The 18,791-nt window shown below is 39.0% G+C and overlaps 1 pseudogene; it reads left to right on the top strand.

Moving 5' to 3' along the window:
- Positions 1 to 1,469: 1,469 nt before the first annotated feature.
- On the top strand, positions 1,470 to 8,090 carry LOC101481195 (xaa-Pro dipeptidase-like; annotated as a pseudogene).
- Positions 8,091 to 18,791: the final 10,701 nt, after the last annotated feature.

Raw genomic sequence — 18,791 nt, 5'->3', positions numbered from 1 at the left:
AGTCTTTTAAACCCACTCATGAATGCAATGGTAGGTAATTAAAATGTATTACTGAAGAAGTCCACTTAAGATAAGAATAAAAAAGCTTTTGCCTAAGATTGTATTTAGTCAGACTCTCACGAACCTCTGCAGTTATAGCTGCACAGTTGGGTAATGGCGTGTTTGCTATCAAAAACAGTGACTTCTCTTATAGACGTCTCTTTTTTTCCCCTTCCTCTCAATTTATGAGTGGGTCGGTGTAGATGTAATGGACTTCGTGCTTGCTTGGTTGTCCTTGGCATTAAGGTTTGCACCCTCCAGATGAATTGACATTTTCTAAAATGAGGAGGAATGCTTTTCAGGCACACCTCCTGGGAAGCAGGGCTTGATTGAACCCTCTGCCCCCTCTTCTTACTCCAGCTTGCATGGCTATCTTTTCATGGGCTTTCTTTCCCTTTTACGTTAATTACTGCCTGTGTTTGGGGTGAGTGCCCTGTGTTATTTATGTTGTTCATTTGTGGGAAAAAAAAACTTTAATTCGCTTCATTAATAAGCTACAACATGCGCACACAAAAAAAAATATAATAGTATGAATCAGCAAGCACAGGAAAAATTTGATTTAGGTCTAAAACTTACATTAGTTGTGGACTGAAACATTTTCATCAGTTCTGCAGCAGTCGATTACAAAGTTTCCACTGGAATGACAAGATCTCATTTAAAAGCTGTGTGACACATGGTCCTTGCACCATTCCTCTTTTAGCAGTTTATATTAGGTTTATTTCAGTCTTTAGAGTACAAATATTGCACTAAGTGTTGGCATTTTTTTTTTCAAACTATGTCTGTTGGGTGTGTGGAATCGGTGTCATTTTGAGCTTGAATACCACAATCAGCAGCTGCAAAATAGCTGCTGATTGTGTTATAATGTAATCCACAATGTGGTATATATGTAATCCTGCTGGGTAATTGACCGTGTCAAAGTATAAATGCTTGTTCTGTGCCATTTAATAACTCTGTTATATATCACTTAAAGTACACACAAAGATCAGCCACTTGGGACAGCTCTCTATTGAGGATACTTGAAGCAGAATAAACCACCAACATATTCTTATTTGTTATACATTACTTACATATTACATTTTTTTTGTGCATGTGAAAAGCTGTGCATAACTTCCCATTTGATGTGTCTGCTTACTAGAGAAGCTGTAAAAACTAATTGTGTCTGCAAGTTTCAAGATTGCATCTGAACCTGTCACAGACAAAAACAAGCACTTTTGCTTTGACACAAACTGTTGACTCCATAAATTATATCGCAACAATTTTTTCCTCAAAAGACAGGAATATGGGCCCCCTCTTAGAAAAAAGAAAGTTTTCTTTAAGTGTAAGAGTTGTTTTCTATTTATTGCATGGCTGTAGATTCACTGTAATGTGCATTGAGTTTACTGGTCAGAGAGACAGCTGGTTACTCCTCCTTCTGTTTGTAGCCGTCTCATATGGAGCTGGAGGTCCTGTGCTACACCAACAGGATTTCCAGCGAAGCCCACAAAATGGTTAGATCCTCCTGAGTTAAACAAACCATCCTTGAACATACCAAAATTTCAAAAAGAAAGGATTCAAGGTGTTAGGATCCTTGTGATAATATTTGACCAATAAACTTTAACACTAAAGCAATTCCTTACGTCTTTCTTTAATGTTCATTGGAAATCATTTTTAGGAAAAACAGAAACAAGTAATTTTCAAGCTTGATAACTGCATATAGTTCTGCCCCCCTAATTAAAAATAGGGGGGCAGAAAAATATGAAATAGAGAGGTAAATGGGAATATTACTATTATTTTTTACATTTTACATTAGAAAGATGTAAGGGCTGTGTTTAGTGACAAGACATGGAAGCACAAGCAAATGGATTTATTCCACATTAACCTATGTAGATGTTATGCAGACACTTTCACTGTATTGTTGTGTGTGTGTGTGTGTGTGTGTGTGTGTGTGTGTGTGTGTGTGTGTGTGTGTGTGTGTGTACGCACACAACAATACAGTGAATGTATATATGGAATTAGCTGCCTATGGCTTTTAGTCAAGCCAAGACATTAGAGCAAAACACAGAAAAGCAATTTAAAATGATATTTCGGTTTATTTGGCTCATGCTTATTTTTATTTTATTATAAAAGCTATTATTTTAGTTTGGCTGACTTTCAATACTCTGCCGTCAGAGTAGCTTTCCATGAGACTTGTTTTTGTTTACCATGTGAGAGGAACTATTACCTGTAATAATCTTCTTGAGGTAACAGGTAATGCAATTTCCAGAAGAAGGGAAGCATGTACAAGTAGAGTAATTTTTACAAAAGTGGAGTTGGTCTTATGCAGACAGCACAGTCTGAAAAAGATAGGTGACTCCAGGGTGGTGGAAATGGTGCATGTAGCAAGGCAGCAGTGGATGGGGAGCAAGTGAAGGCAGAGGCAAGGATTAAATTGTAGATACTTAAAGATGAAGAATGATGCACAGAGTTCAGGGAGGAGCTGAGACAGGCTCTGGGTGGTAGGAAAGTGTCAACAGATGACATGGAAAGTATAGCTGAAGTGATGAGGGAAACATCCAAGAAGGTCTTTGGTGTATCATCTGGACAGAGGAAAGAGGGCAAGGAACTTGGTGGTGGAATGCAAAAGTACAGTAAAGCATTCATTGGAAGAGATTAGCAAAGAAAAAGTGGGATAGTCAGGGAGATGATGAAAGTAGACAGGAGCACTGGGAAGCTAAGCATACCAAAGGGGGAATGGAAAAGGAAGAGGCTATTAGTGAGTTGTATTTGAGCTGGACACTAAGTAAGGAGAAAAAGACTTGTATTGATTGGTTAGACAAAGAGATTTTGCTGGATGGTGCAGCCAGTCAGGGTGGTTAAGGACTGAGATGGAAATGTACTAATGAGTGAAAAGATGGAAGGAACACTTTAATAGCTGATTAATGAAGGAAACAGAGAGTAGGATGGATAAGAGAAAGCTGGTGAATCAGAAAGTGGACAGGGATTAGTAAGGCAGAAGTGAGGGCAACAATGAAGAGGATCAAGAGTGGAAAGACGGTTTGTCCTGTGGACATACTGTGCAGTGGAACAATGGTGATGAGAGGAGCTGTAGTAACTATGGATGAAGTGATGAGCCATACCATGAAGATATGAGGTATCAAGAGAATATCACAATGCCATTGTGCCTTTGTAAATACAGAGAAAGCACATGATCGGGTACCAGGAGAGGGACTGTAGTATTGTATTAGGAAGTCAGGAGTGGCAGAAAAGTATGTGAGGGTGGTGCAGTACATATGAGCACAGTGGTGAGGTGTGGAGTATTGCGACTGAGGTATTTCCTGTGCTTGACAATGTGGTGGTTAAAAAGTGAATGACTTCAACGAATTCTTAAAAAGCATGGAGTCAGGAAAAGGACAGCAAAAGTTCTTCTGCTAAAAATTATTTTTTCTTCTTTGCAGTCTCTTCCAACTCTACTGCTACACTAAAGGAGAAATGTGTCACAATTCGTATATGTGTGCTCTTCTTCCAGGAGAGGACAAGTGAACTTGAAACAAGGGAGCTCATATGACTCCTGTTTTAAAGTCACTACACTGGCTACCAATCAGATTTAGGTTCCATTTTAAAATTCTAGTTTTAACCTTTAGAGTACTACAGGGACAGGCCCCTCCCTGTATTGATGATTTGATTCGTACACATACCTCTTTTTATAACCTGAGGTCATCGAATCAAAACCTTTTAATGGTCCCCCACACTCGTTTTAGAATTCGAAAGGACCGATCTTTCCAAGCTGTTGCACTCAGACTGTGGAATGCACTATTTCTACGGTGTCTGGAGTCGGTGGAGACCTTCAAAAAGCAGCTAAAACCATTTTTATTTCAAAAAGCTTTTAATTAGACCAGGGTTTTTATGATGTATTTATAACTGTATTGTGTTTTCTTACCTTTCTTGTAAAGCACTTTGTGACACATGTCTGTGAAAGGTGCTATATAAATAAACTTTATTTGCTTATTTACTTATGTGTATCTGTGCATCATGAGGATTTATTAATTGATCCATTACCTGATTTATTTTTAAGGACTTCATACAAACAAAGAAAGTACAGATGTACCTGCACTTAGATCAGTCAAATGCTTGCAATGATATAATTAATTATATCTGCTTTATGTCTGCACCAAATGTGGCACTCTAAGACAGACAAAAAGTTAGCCTTCAGTTTTTAGATGATGCCATGTTTGTTGAGATGCTTGAGCACAACTGGTGCAAAGTTTAGATTTCACTTTTGGACCATCTTTGTCAACAAAATACAGCCACACAAACGACTCCTCAAATATAAAATCTATTAATCTCGAGAAGATGTTTAGTAAATATAAACGTGAAATAAATTGGACCATTTTAGGTTAAGTTAGTTAAAAAGGTATTTTCAGTCTGATCCTCCTGGTGCAAAAATTAATGAACAAAGATCATTGATGTAGTGTTTTTGTCTTTGGGAGTCTAATGTCGGTGATTGTAGCATATTGATCAAACATTCGAGCAGCTAACCCTGAGACCATAGCCCTAGGCATTAGAGCACCACATACTTTGTTCCTTTGTTCTTTTAGAGCACAAAATGCTGAGTTTATGACATAGTTGAGCAGGCTCCATGCATCTCTTCTGTATCCCTGGTGACTTGTTGGCAAAACAAACCGTGCTCATTAAAAAAAATACATTAACATCCCCCCTTTAGCTGTGACCTAGCAGCATCATTATGGGTGAAAAATTGGGAGATGTTGTTAATCATGTTCTGGCCTTTTGTGTTAAAGGCCATGTATTGTGAACATTGTAAGGATTAGTTGCCCGTAGATGAAAGCATTTTTCCTGGTTAAACTAGGAGCTTAAAACAAGAGACTGGAATCTGTTTGATGCTTTAATGTATTCTCTTCTTTGAAGATTAATAGTTATTTATGTTTTATTACTAGTTGTCTTTTTAATGTATGCATTGTTTATTCCCACCAGTGTCATTAATCCGTCTGTCATCTATTATGGTCATCCTGGGGCTCCTAATGACAGGACGATTACAAATGGAGATATGTGGTGAGTACCTTTTTGGGGGGTGGGGGGCTTTTTCTCCTACATGAGGAATTTTTCCACTCAACAATATTTAGTGAAGGCCATCAAGTGACATGGTTACGGTTCTTGTGACCTTTAGTGACTTCTGAAATCTATACACGTTTTTGCACTCAAGCATGTAAGATATGCAGTCTGTTTGACATGGGTGGAGAGTGCTATTGCTGTCCTCAGACATCACCTGCTCCTTCCTAGCTAACGGCAGGTTCAGAGGACCATCTATGAGGCCATCCTGAAATCTTCACATGCTGTAATGGCCGCGATCAGACCAGGCTATATTATTTTCTAATCAACTATGGAAATGGTCATGTAGAAAAACTTAAGGGTTACATGATAATATATTATAGAAATATGCTTTTGTTTTTAAGTACAAATCATAACTGTGATGTCTTTTTAAAATCTTTCAGTAGTTAGAAAAATATACAGTTGGAGTCTTGAAAATAATGTCCTTGTGAATTACACTGACAATTCAGTAAATTTTAAATAACATGCATAGTTACATTTTTAACACTTTTTCTGTTTATTGACAAAAATGTGTATTTCGAAGGTGTGAAGTGAACCGACATGCACGGCTTGGCTGACAGGGTTCACCTGGAAGAACTTGTAAAGATTGGCATCCTACATGGCAGCGTGAAGGACATGATGAAGGTCCACCTGGGCTCTGTAATCATGCCCCATGGCCTTGGACATTTGCTGGGTATTGATGTGGAGGATGTAGGAGGTTACCCTGAGGTTAGAACACAACTCATAAATTCTTAAGGTGGCCTACAATATAACAACTAGTCAGCAGTTATTTCCAGGACAGTCTTAGACTGGAGACAGTAGAGGATCAAAACGTTTCTGTTCCTGGAATATTGATGTGTCATCAATGATAAAGAGACCAATGGTGCAGACGTGAGAGAGGAGCAAAAAGAGGCAAAGCTGTGAAGAACAAGTTCAGGATGAGGGCAGCAGTGAGGGGAAGATAAAATGTTGTTTGAACTGTGAACATAAATAGTTTCATGCTGCAGTGGAGGGATTTGTACTGATATGCAGTAAATAAAGAAGACAGTTAACAGTATTTCCAGTAGAACTGCTAAATCTTCACAAGCTAAAATCAACAGTAAGAGAAACACACTTTTGGGGGGGGGGGGGGGGTCAGCTGAATGCAATCAGCATTCCTAATTATTTAAGACCATGTATGTGAGGAGCAGGGTTTTGAATTCAATTCTGGATGTAACAGGGAGCCAATGAAGGGAAGCCAATACAGGATAAATCTGCTCTCTCTTTCTAGTCCCTGTCAGTACTCTTACTGCAGCATTTTGGATTAGCTGAAGGCTTTTCAGGGAGTTTTTAGGAATTCCTGATAATTACAGTAGTCCAGCCTAGAAGTAATAAATGCATGAACTAGTTTTTCATCATCACTCAGAGACAGGATATTTCTAATTTAAGAGATGTTGCGCAAATGGAAGAAAGCAGTCTTACATGTGTGTTTAATATGTGCGTTGAAGGACATGTCTTGATCAAAAATGACTCCAAGGTTCCTCACAGGGTTACTGGAGGCCAAGGTAATGCCATCCAGAGTAAGAATCTGGTTATATACCATATTTCTAAGATTTTCAGGGCCGAGTAAAATACCAATAATTTACAATAATTTCCTTCTCTCACCCCAACTAGTTGCAGCATGGCCCCGCCCCTCCCTGAGCCTGATTCTACCTGTTAAAAAGGAGTTTTTCCTTTCCATTGTCGCCAAAGTGCTTGCTCATAGGAGGTCATATGATTGTTTTGGTTTTCTCTGTATCTATTATTGTAGGCTCTACTGTATAATAGAAAGCACCTTGAAGCGTCTGTTGTTGTGATTGGCGTTATATAAATAAAATTTAATTGAATTGGAAAAAAAAGAAACCGAGTGTGGAAATACCTTAAATCTGCGTTATTTCTGACAGCCGCCAGATCAATCCTTGAATGACAGATCATTCTTAAATGGTTTGACAAACAAACAAAAACCTTCTTCTGAAAATGAGCAAAACCACCCAGAGAAAAGCTTTGAATTCTTTCAGGAATCCTGGGGAACTGCTGCTAAAGACCAATATAAAAACTACAAGAAAGTCTGGTTTCTTTACTGTACTGTAGCTTAAAAAAGCCTCAATTTAGTCAGTGTACATTCACCACTACTGTTATTTACTGTTTAGGGCACTGAGTGAATTAACGAGCCTGGATCGAGGAATCTTCTGATGGGCCACCTGGTGCAAGAATGGATGGTTCTCATGGTGGAGGCTGGCACATACTTAATCAGCCACCTGCTGGACCAGGCTGGCTAACCCTGCCCAGAGCTCCTTCATCAACAATCAAGTGCTGGCTCACTTCTTTGGTTTTGGCGGGATTAGTATGCTTCTTTTTGTTTATGTTGGACCAATATGGTAACAGAACATAGGGCCAACTAATACAGAAATGAATTCAGCACAAAGTATGCACTTGATACTTGTACTGCAGTATGTCAGGATTGGTATTCTTTCATGATTTGCTAAAGGCCACATGTGCAACTTTGAAGAAAAAAGCTATAAAGACAGGATAATGTCACTTTAAGCATGAATACATCAGCGAGTTTAAAATTTAAAGCCCAACTATCTCTAAAATATGTCTATCAGGCCTGACTTTCCATGTCTTTTTACTTTGTCTTGTCTTTAAACACACACTTGCATATAATCACTTGCTTTGGGTGTGGACAAGTCAGACACTGTTGCATGTAGTGAATGAATTGAATAACTAACATTTTAACATATTTTTGATCAATTCAAAGTCATAACAGAACCTAGATTCTTATAGATTTTATAAACAACTTTATGAGCTGGAAATGATTATGGAGAATCACAAATTAGCTTTAACTAATGGTGTAAAACTAACTTATTTTTGTGTCAGAACCATGTTGGGAAATTTCAATTTCATATTGTGTTTTCATTGTCAATCTTGTGTGACTTTTTTGTGCAGTAAGTGGACTTGGTGATGTGAAGTGAAATGCCATGAGCCATGACATCACTATAAATAACATTAGGGCCTTCAGTTATTCTATTATTTGTAACTCATGTTAGTGAGAAGAATTAATATTAAACTAGTGCTCAGACCTTGCATAGTTGAGCTAGAAGTCAATCAACATTTTACTTCATTCACCTATTAATTATATAAGTAAATAATGTAACCATTGTCAAGTTAGAATCAAAAATGCTATGCTCAAATTAAGCATCAATATTAACTAATAGGCGACCGTGACTCAGGGGGTTGGGAAGCGTATCTGTAACCGGATGGTCGCCGGTTCGATCCCCGGGCTCTCTGTCCTGGTCGTTGTGTCCTTGGGCAAGACACTTTACCCTCCCGCCTACTGGTGTGGGCCAGAGGGGCCGATGGCGTGATATGGCAGCCTCGCTTCTGTCAGTCTGCCCCAGGGCAGCTGTGGCTACAACCAAATTCAAATTTTATTTGTCACGTACACAGTCATACACAGTACGATATGTAGTGAAATGCTTGGACAACTGCTCGTGACCTAAAGAAAACAAAAAAGGAAAAGGCTATGAATAAGATAGGAAATAAATATGAAAAATTAAAAAGGGTAAATTTAACTAGGAAGGAATAAAATATAAATTAAGGTTAAAAATGAAATAACTGTACAACACAAATTAGAATGAAGGGTAAATTTAACTGGGAGAATAAGATAAAATATATAAATTAAAGTTGAAAATAAAATAACTGTACAACAAAATACACAATATAGAACTATATAAGAATGTATGAAGAAATATAAATAAATATATACACAATAACAGCAGCATATACACAATAACAGCAGCGTGATTTAAGTAATGAAGTGAAACAATGTCCAGAATGTCCAGTGTGTGTAAGAACTGTATGTGTGGGTCAGTACTGTGTGGTGGTGTGATTGAGAGACCGTATCGCCTGCGGGAAGAAGCTCCTCCTCAGTCTCTCTGTGTTGGTCTTCAGGGAGCGGAATCGCTTTCCTGACCTCAACAGAGAGAACAGTCTGTTGTTGGGATGGCTGAGGTCCTTCACGATCTTCCTGGCCTTGGTCCAGCACCGCCTGCTGTAGATTGAGTGCAGGTCAGGGAGCTCGGAGCGGATGGTGCGCTCAGCTGACCGCACAACCCTCTGTAGAGCTCGTCTGTCCTGCATGGTGCTGTTCCCGAACCAGGTTAAGATGTTTCCCGTCAGGATGCTCTCTATGGTGCAGGAGTAAAAGTTCCTGAGCACCTTGGAGGGCAGTTGGAAGACTCTCAAGCGTCTGAGGTGATAGAGACGCTGACGGGCCTTTTTCACCACGGTGTTGATGTGACAGGACCATGACAGGTCCTGCGTGATGTGAACTCCGAGGTATTTGAAGCTGTCCACTCTCTCCACTGGGCACTCGTTGATGACAGGGGTCTGGTAGTTCCTTTCCTGCTTAGTGCTGAAGTCCACTATCAGCTCCTTTGTCTTACTGACGTTTAGAAGGAGGTTGTTCCTCTGGCACCAGTTCTCCAGATTCCTAATCTCCTTCAGGTAGGCCGTCTCGTTGTTATCAGAGATCAGGCCCACCACGACGGTGTCGTCAGCAAACTTGATGATGGTGGTGGAGCTGGTAGTGGCCACACAGTCATATGTGTACAAAGAGTACAGCAGGGGGCTCAGAACACACCCCTGGGGGGCTCCAGTGCTGAGAGTGGTGGAGGCTGAGACATGTCCGCCCATCCTTACTGCCTGTGGTCTGCCAGTTAGGAAGTTGGAGATCCACAGACACATAGATGAGCTGAGTCCCAGATGCTCCAGCTTGGTGGTGAGTGTGGAGGGAATTATGGTGTTAAATGCAGAGCTGTAGTCTATGAAGAGCATTTTAACATAATTCCCCCTTCTAGTGTCCAAGTGAGTGAGTGATGTGTGGAGGAGATGAGAGATGGCATTGTCTGTGGAACGATTTGGACAGTAAGCAAACTGTAGTGGGTCCAGTGTGTCTGGTAGTGAAGAAATGATGAAGTCTCTGACCAGGCGTTCAAAGCACTTCATCACTACTGAGGTGAGGGCTACAGGGCGATAGTCATTGAGAGAAGCAGGGTGGGGTTTCTTCGGGACAGGAACAATGATGGACTCTTTGAAGCATGTGGGGATCACCGACTGAGATAAAGAGATGTTGAATATCTCAGTGAACACAGGAGCTAGCTGGTATGCGCAGTCTCTTAGGATACGACCTGGGATGCTGTCTGGTCCTGCTGCTTTCCTGGTGTTCACTCTCTTGAAGGCTCTCCTTACTTCATGCTCGGAGATGACGAGCACGTTTCCGGTGCTGGCAGTATCTTCCTGTCTGCAGCCGTTAGCGCCGCTAACACTAGCATTGTTGGAGTCCTTAGCTGCAGCCTCGAAGCGAGCATAGAAAGTGTTCAGCTCGTCTGCCAGAGTCATGGCTGCGTTCGTCATACCGGTTGTTGGTGCTTTATAGTCCGTTATTGTCCTTAGTCCCCGCCACAGGCTCCTAGAGTCACTCTGTTGGAGTTGTGACTCTAGTTTCCTCCCGTAGCGCTGCTTCGCCTCTTTCACCGCCCTCCACACGTTATATGACGCGGCTTTGTACGGGTCCATGTCCCCCGTCATGAGTCCCGTGTTGTAGGCAGCGGTGCGGGATCTCAGAGCGTCGCGGATGGTTTTATCCACCCACGGCTTCTGGTTGGGAAACGTTGTGATAGTCTTTGTCTCCACGGTATCATCCGCTAGTTTCCCGATGAATCCCACAACCGCTTCCGTAAACACGTTGACGTCATCATCGGAGCTGTTTCTGAACATGCCCCAGTCTGCGTCATCGAGTGCGTCCTGTAACGCGGCCACCGATTGATCCGTCCAGCGCGCGACCTTCCTCTGAACCGGAACTTCCTGTTTCAGCCTTTGTTTGTATTTTGGGATGAGGAAGATGGCGGCGTGATCAGATTTGCCAAAAGGAGGGCAGGATTGTGCCTTGTAGCCGTCCTTGACTGTAGTGTAGCAGTGGTCCAGTGTCCTTTCACCTCTGGTGGGGCAGGAGATGTGTTGATAAAAGTTCGGCGCTGCGCGTTTGAGGTTGGCGCTATTAAAGTCCCCCGTCACAATAAGCGCAGCGTCCCGGTGTTGTGTCTGGTGCTGTGTGAGTGCCTCATGCAGCTCGCATAAGGCGGTGACCGTGTCCGCTTGTGGTGGAATATAAACGGCACTTATAATGACCGATGTAAATTCGCGAGGTAGATAAAAAAACCGTAGCTTGCCTCCACCAGTGTGTGAATGTGAGAGTGAATGAATAGTGGCATTGTAAAGCGCTTTGGGTGCCTTGAAAAGCGCTATATAAATCCAAGCCATCATTATTATTATTATTATTAATAATAAATACAAATTCACTTTAAACTGCGGTGTGTTTTGGCCCAGTAGTCGATGACTGCAAAACACTTCATTTTTCTACTTTTTCCACTGTAAGTCATGAAGCATGTGAAACCTGCACTAAATGATTATGAAACGTGAATGAAGCAGTGGAGAATGGGAAAACAAACTATGTCTCTACATGGCTTTGCTATGGTGTCAACAGCCACAAAAGTGTTGGTGTGCTTGACCATGTGATGATAAAAGATTAAGTGTTGAATGAAAATTTTTAAAAGAAGCAGGAAGACTGATAGTTATCAATTTTCTCCGATTTGCTAAATTTGTTTAATCACTTTTTAGTACCTCTGTTGTATCCATGGAACATAAGGTTTTTAGCTGTCAGCGCACAGCATTGTTATGGATGGAGTGTTTTCAGATGTTGCTTCTAATTTCGATTTAACCTTTTGGTATAAAGGTCACGCGTAATGAATAGTTCATGGGGGTTTTATTCCTGATCCAAACAAGCTTAAAAACAAGGACCTGAAAAGCACAGAAGAAATTATCTAGGTTTTATATCCATTCATTCATCCTTTCATCCATCGATTATCTTAGCCCCTTATCAAATTCAGGATGGGGGCTAGATTTTCTATTTTCTGCCATATTCACTTTTTACATGTTTTTATGGTTTTTTTTATTTATTGTTTTTGGTAAATAATAAACACTCAAACTATGCGTGAATATGGATAGAACATTTGTGGCCATAACTGTACAAATAGATAAATTACACAATTATTGAAAATATTATGTGTGTTAGATTATTAACTATCAAAGGTTTCAGTACAACTTAGTGCTGAACAGTTCATACACAATGTACAATGTTTGTTAGTGTTTATGGCTGATCTGTTCCCTGACTGGCCCTTGTTCCAACAATAAGTTGCACCTTTGTCTTTTGTGTTTTTCTTTCGATACCCCTCTGCTCCACCTTTTCTTTTTTTTACATTTCTATAACACCAGGAGTCTATTCTTCAGGAAAAGTGGGTATCTTGCATACATAAAGGATAGGTGAGCAAAAGAGAGCAGGCAAATTGATAGTCACATATGATGCATGGATTCTGAGAGCTCCCTCAGCTCTCCTTTAGCTTTATTATAATATTGCTATTCAAGCCTTTTGCTTTCGAGACATGCTCTGGATTCTGAAATAGCTGGAATATTGATGTTATGTCAAATCAGGATACAGCCACATTCATCGGTTTAACAATTTTTTTTTTTTTGGACAAGTCTGCCTGTGTCTGGTAATTTAAACACGCAATTGTATTTTGCATTCTCTGATGTTCATGGATCAAAGCTGGTGCAGGTCTTTCTGACAACATTAATGAAAAGGTTGTTTTTACCTTTCTGGCTTTGCACCATTCCAAGAGACAAACTCTTGAGTTGAAAAATAAAGCCAACAGAAATGCCCCAAAGTGTTTTTTCTCTAGTGCCAACTTGAGTTAGATTTGTCTCTTTATTAATTTATTGTAATTTTGCCTCTACAGCAGATTTTAAATCAAACAACCAGGCTCCGATTAAAGTGTAGTGTTTTAGCCTTCCCTAATGGGTTCTAACAAATTACAAAGAATTACTGTTTATTAAAGTCTGAAATCAAGTGACAAAAGTATATATATTTTAAAAAACAAAACATTGTCACATTGTCCAGAAACTTATAGGCTTAACTGTAGATGCCAGTTATCTGTGAATTAAATGATGCCAGATAAATCTATCATCACTAAACATTCAGACCTTTCTAAACTATAGACACAATGTGTATTTTATTTATTGTCTATAAAAGTTAAATTTTCAGAGCAGGTCAAACTGGAAGCATGTGAAATATTAACTTTATTTTCTGAAACTAAGAATTGGAGAAGAGACACAAACTGCTGCATCAGATGGTGAATTTTCAAAAATCCAATAAAAAAATGTATATGCAATGAGTGTGACCCCTCAAAACATTTTTTTAAAAACATTTAAAAGTAAGGTTGAAGAGTTTATGGAATTTTAGCATTTCACAAAAAGGAAGCATGAAATTTCACATTGTCATTCTCTATCATTTTTGACACCTCACATCTATCTTTGGAACACTTCAGGGTTCATAGAGAGTATAGGAGATGTAGCTACTGTAATAACTATCACTGGTTTTGGACTCTGCATTGTGAAGTGTCAGGACACCTGTCAATCAATGTGGCCCTGCCCCTAACTCAATTATCAAGGTGGATGAGTTATAAAATTGAAGACAAAAACTATCCATAGAGCACCAACTATTTCTAAACCAGGATTTAAATCTTTCTAATGCTGTAAAGTTGCATCTAGCTTCTAGTCCCACTCAGAGAAACTGCAGTTTTTAACACTCCCACATTGGCTTCAATTTTAAGATGCATTTTCCCCCTTGGGGTAATCCTAATTCGAAATCTATAAAGAACTTGAAAATACAGCAGTAAAATGCAGCCTTTTTGCAAATAACAGAAGAAATTAATGCTGCAGAAAATCGTTAGCTCAGCGGTGAAATAAACATTTTAATTTAAGTTTACTATTTTAACACTGAGTGTGCTCTCGCTGCTGTGTATTTCTAATTTGAGAACCGCAGAGCTCTGAAATGAGATTCATTTAAATATTAAAGGTTGCTGTCCCAGAGCCTAATAAAGAAAATGTGAAAATTGCTTTAGACTGTCAGCAAATCAAAGGGGAATTAATTTTATTGACTGAATCCTTGGTGATAAATAACCTGATCGATTTTCTATTGGTGTCTTTGCACATTGTTTTTTTTTTTTTTTTTTTTGGGGGGGGGGGGGGGTGTCAGGAAAATAAAGTAACCTGTTTTTGGTAATTCAGTTATACACTTTTTACTCAAAAATGTATTTTCCTGATTTCTAGGCTATTACCATGAAGGGTGGTTGGGTTACTATTTACTACATTGTTGTGTCTACCTTGCTTATTAATGGAGGTGTCACTGTTCTCACAGACGTCCAAACTCATTCAACCCAGAATTACACCTAAACCTGCCAGCCATGAAATTCTATGAGAACATATATTATCCTTTTGAATCAGATATCAGGCAAGATCCAGTCAGACACCAAGATTTATATTTACAACCTCACCTACCTGCTTGTTGAAGGAAGGTCAGACTGAGTATCATCTTGCTCTACTGAACAAATCCTGTGGATTACCTCCAGCTACAACTAAAAACATGCTAGAGCTTCTATCTTTGCTGAGCAGAGTAATTACTCTGGATATAATAGTTATAATATTGATTGTGGAATGAAATAATAACATCACATAACATCTATACCAGTCAGCCAAAAGATTAATATCACTGCCAGGCGCAGTGAATAGCAGCGATCACTTCTTTACAGTGCAGTTTCTGCTGGGAAATCTTGAATTCTGGTATTCTTGTGGATGTTACCTTGACATAAACTAACCACTTAAAAAATGTTGTAGACTAACTCCAAGAACTCCCAAGTGGCATCTACATGCCCAGCAGTGCTTGAGGAAAACAATAAAGAGCCCGGGGCACTGATGATGCAAACTCCCTGGATCCCAATCCGATCAAGCATCCGTGTTATGCACCAAAACAAGCCCAATCCTTGGAGGCCCAGGCCCACAACTCAAAGGACCCAAAGGATCCACTGGCAACATCCTGGTGCCAGAGAGATATGTCACTCTCAGAGGTCCCCTGTCCATGCCTCAGTGGGTCAGAGCTGTTTAGTTGACCTCAAGGGAGATCTACACAAGATCAGGCAGGTGGTTTTAATCCATCTACTAGATTAGCAGATTGGATCATCAGGACATTTACCAGTGACCAGGTAAGTCAGACATTAGCTGTGAAGATAAGAATTAAAATCCATTCAGAAGTCAAGGAGGTTCACAAACAGTTCAATTCAGAACAAATTAATTCATTTCACTGAAATCTGACAAACTCTAGAAGGACTAGCAGTTCTTGTGAATTTTGGAGGGACAAACAGATGGATGACTGGCCGTTGCAGAACCTCATCAGTCCTTTGGCAGGATGACCAAAAAAACAAAACAACCAGAAAAAAATATTCTATTGACATCCAGAGATATAATTACAATGAATTCTTTTTGGACACAAGAGTCAGGTAAAGAGCATCAGATGTCTGTGTTTTCTCAGACTTATCTGCTGGCTGGTTATTGTCATGTCGATGATAACTGCGCCACTCAGAGGTTATTTTATTAGAGTGCACAACGATCTCACCTATTCAAAGTCAGGGTTTGAAAATTTCCTTATGACTCATAATCACCATACTATACTCTGAAACAAAATTGTAGGCCAGCCTGCACACTTTGCATTTTGTTTTGACCAGAAATATTTTGGAATATTAAAGGTTCATTTTTATTTTCACTTGACATACAGTGTAAAGAAAAAAGCATTTTATATTTCTTATATTATGCAATAAATACAAGAAATGTCTGTCATGATCTTTAAAGCCCAGCTGTTCTAGTGTGACCTTCTTTTCTGTGCCATTACTGAACCTTAATGTTAATATCTTAATAACTTAAGACATATCTTAAAGGATATCAGTGCCTTAATAAGCCTTTTTAACACTTGCGCCGCATCCTTGAACTTTTCTAGACATTACCCTACATTCCACCAGAGACATTATAAGAGAAAGAAATGGCACTCAAAGAATCCAAAGTTGAATTCTGTTGTGGTAGACAGATAACTTCCAGCTGAAGAAAGCTTTCCCCAACAATTATTTTTCCCAAAACATTATTTTGGGGAAACTGAGACAATATTTTAAGCAGTTTTTGTCAGATTTTACTGGTGAATATATACATCAGTTTTTATATCCTGGTGACTACTAAAATTAAAGTTAAACTTAGATAACTATGGCCTTATTAGTAGGGCTGCCAAGTGACTAGATCTGCTTCTAGCACACTGACGACTATCAAAAAAAAACAGGAAGCATGAGACAAAAGCAGACTTGACACAGAGACGTGGACATGACAGGTTTAACACCAAGCACATAACGTAAAACTGAACAGACTAAACCTTCTCTAGGGATAAGACACCAGGCATACGAGGGAGGCACAGAGACAAAGAAGACACTGAACAGAGGGAGCACAGAATCAAAACCTAAGAGCTAAACTCTTAATGGGAATAAAACAGAAACACCAGGTAACAAAAACAGCAATACTAGAGAATCAGAACAAAACCCATAATACAGAATAACACCAGAGCTTAAAACATTAGGTCTCCGACCCAGGACTATGAAGAGAATTTTGATTAAATTGTCTTTAACCTGCTAGCTCCGTACTACCTGTATGCTCTACCAGATTCTAAACTACATTTCCTTTGGTGAGAATGTGGTTGAAACAAGTCATCCTATCCTTTGATGGAGGACAACTTCAAAAATTCTCCCAATCTGATTGGCCCAACATTATCCAGAGTTCATGTTGGAAAACAGTAATAGTGTTTGTAAATATGAAAGTGGTCATTTCAATTGTACCTCTTTGTAACAAAAAAAATTATCTGTGGCACCAGATATAGTGTTTGTACTACAATCTTCTAGAAGTTGTGATTGCATGAATCATTAGTGTAAGTCCTGTTCCATGTGCATCTCTTCAATAAAACACGTTTTTTAAAATTTGAATGAACATTCATGAAAAGTCATAAACTTTGATTTATTGGTGAATATATTTTATGGAAGTATGTAAAACCTCAACAGGAGTACATAATGTAGAGATGACATGTGGACAGTGCTTTGGGGTTACCCAGCTAAGAAGCTAGTTTTTAAAAAGATGAAAGTATTTTACATTATAAAGTCCATATTTTCTGAACATAGGGAACAGATGCATTAACTCTACAAACACTTGACTGGTCAGAATTTGATAAGAAATAATGTTTGCTTGTAAAGCAGCCCTTCTTTGGGTATCTGGTTTCTCCAGTTCTCCCCCCGTCTCACTAAAGATTCCACCCTTTTGTAAGAATGTGTAATTATGGACTGATCTACACAGACTGTGTTAGTCATTACGCAAATATAAATTGCTGCATTGTTAGTAGATCGCTCTCAAACATTTTCACTCCCATTACCTCTTTTTTGTGATGTGGTGTGAGAACAAATGTAAACCACTGATTCCTGTAAACATTTGAACGCTCTTGATGGGGACACGATGACTTGTTTGCATGTTTGCATTCTTGTTCTGCAGTGACGTCAAAATACAAATAGAGGGAGCATCTGCCATGAGAACTCCTTTGATGGGATTAGTTAGTATGTTTAATTGGCATCAAATTGCATAAACATAATTATAATTTGTTTGCTGATCTTGTTTTTCTATTTATATTTAAGGATGCAGCAAACTCTTAGATGTACTGAGTATTGATGATTAACATAATTTCATATATAATTAAATTAAGCAAGCATTTTTACTTTTGTTTTATTTGTTGATTAATAATGATGTTACTGTTGTTTTCTTTGCACTAGTATTTGTTCTTTTGTTAACTGTATGTGCTAACAATTTTAAATCAACCCAATCTGACCCTAAACCCTTTTGGAAAAAAAGTCTGAGATGGTTGTTTTATTAAACAAAATGTAACCATTTGTACCATATTGCATTTTTAAGTATAATGTGATCCTTTGTTGTTTTTCTGTTATTATTTTTTTGTACTAGCTTCTTAGTAAACAACACTCTTATACACCCAGTCATTGTGGAATGGTAAGTAATTAAAATGTATTACTAAGAAAGCCCATTTGCGATAAGAGCAAAATGGTTTTTGCCTAAGAGGTTGATCAGTCGGATTCTTGCAAACCTTGGCAATTACAGGAGCCCGGTCAGGTAATTATGTGTCTGCCATCATAATAAGAAATAGGAGCTTCTCTTTTGGTTGTTGTTGTCCTTTTTCCCCCCTCTTAGAATAAGAACTACATAATGGACTCTGTGCTCACCTGGTTGTCCTTGGCATTATTGGACTCTCCAGATGAATTGATGTTTCCTGCCTGTGATGAGGAGAAATGTTTTTCAGGCACAGCTCATGTGGAGCGAGGCTTGACTGAACCCTCTGATCCCTCTTCCTGCAGGGTTTTTTTTTTTTTTGTTGTTGTTGGTAGGCTTTAATTAGTTAAATGTTTCTTATGAGTGCCTTGTACTAGTTGTGTGGTTTATTTGTGTAGAAATCTTGAATCACAAGTGAACACAGAAACAAATAAGAACAATATGGAATGATAGCAGTTGAAAAAAGCAAAGTTTTGATTTAAGCAAAAAATACTGGTACATTTTATAGTGGATTGAAATATTTCCAGCTCCCCACCAATCAATATGTATTTACTGGGATGCCAAGAACGACATGACAATATCTGTCTTTT

This window comes from Maylandia zebra, linkage group LG1 (assembly GCF_041146795.1).
Source record: "Maylandia zebra isolate NMK-2024a linkage group LG1, Mzebra_GT3a, whole genome shotgun sequence".
In the NCBI taxonomy this organism is placed as follows: Eukaryota; Metazoa; Chordata; class Actinopteri; order Cichliformes; family Cichlidae; genus Maylandia; species Maylandia zebra.
The sequence above is the reverse complement of the archived record's forward strand: the minus strand, read 5'-3'. Positions and strand labels throughout refer to the sequence as shown.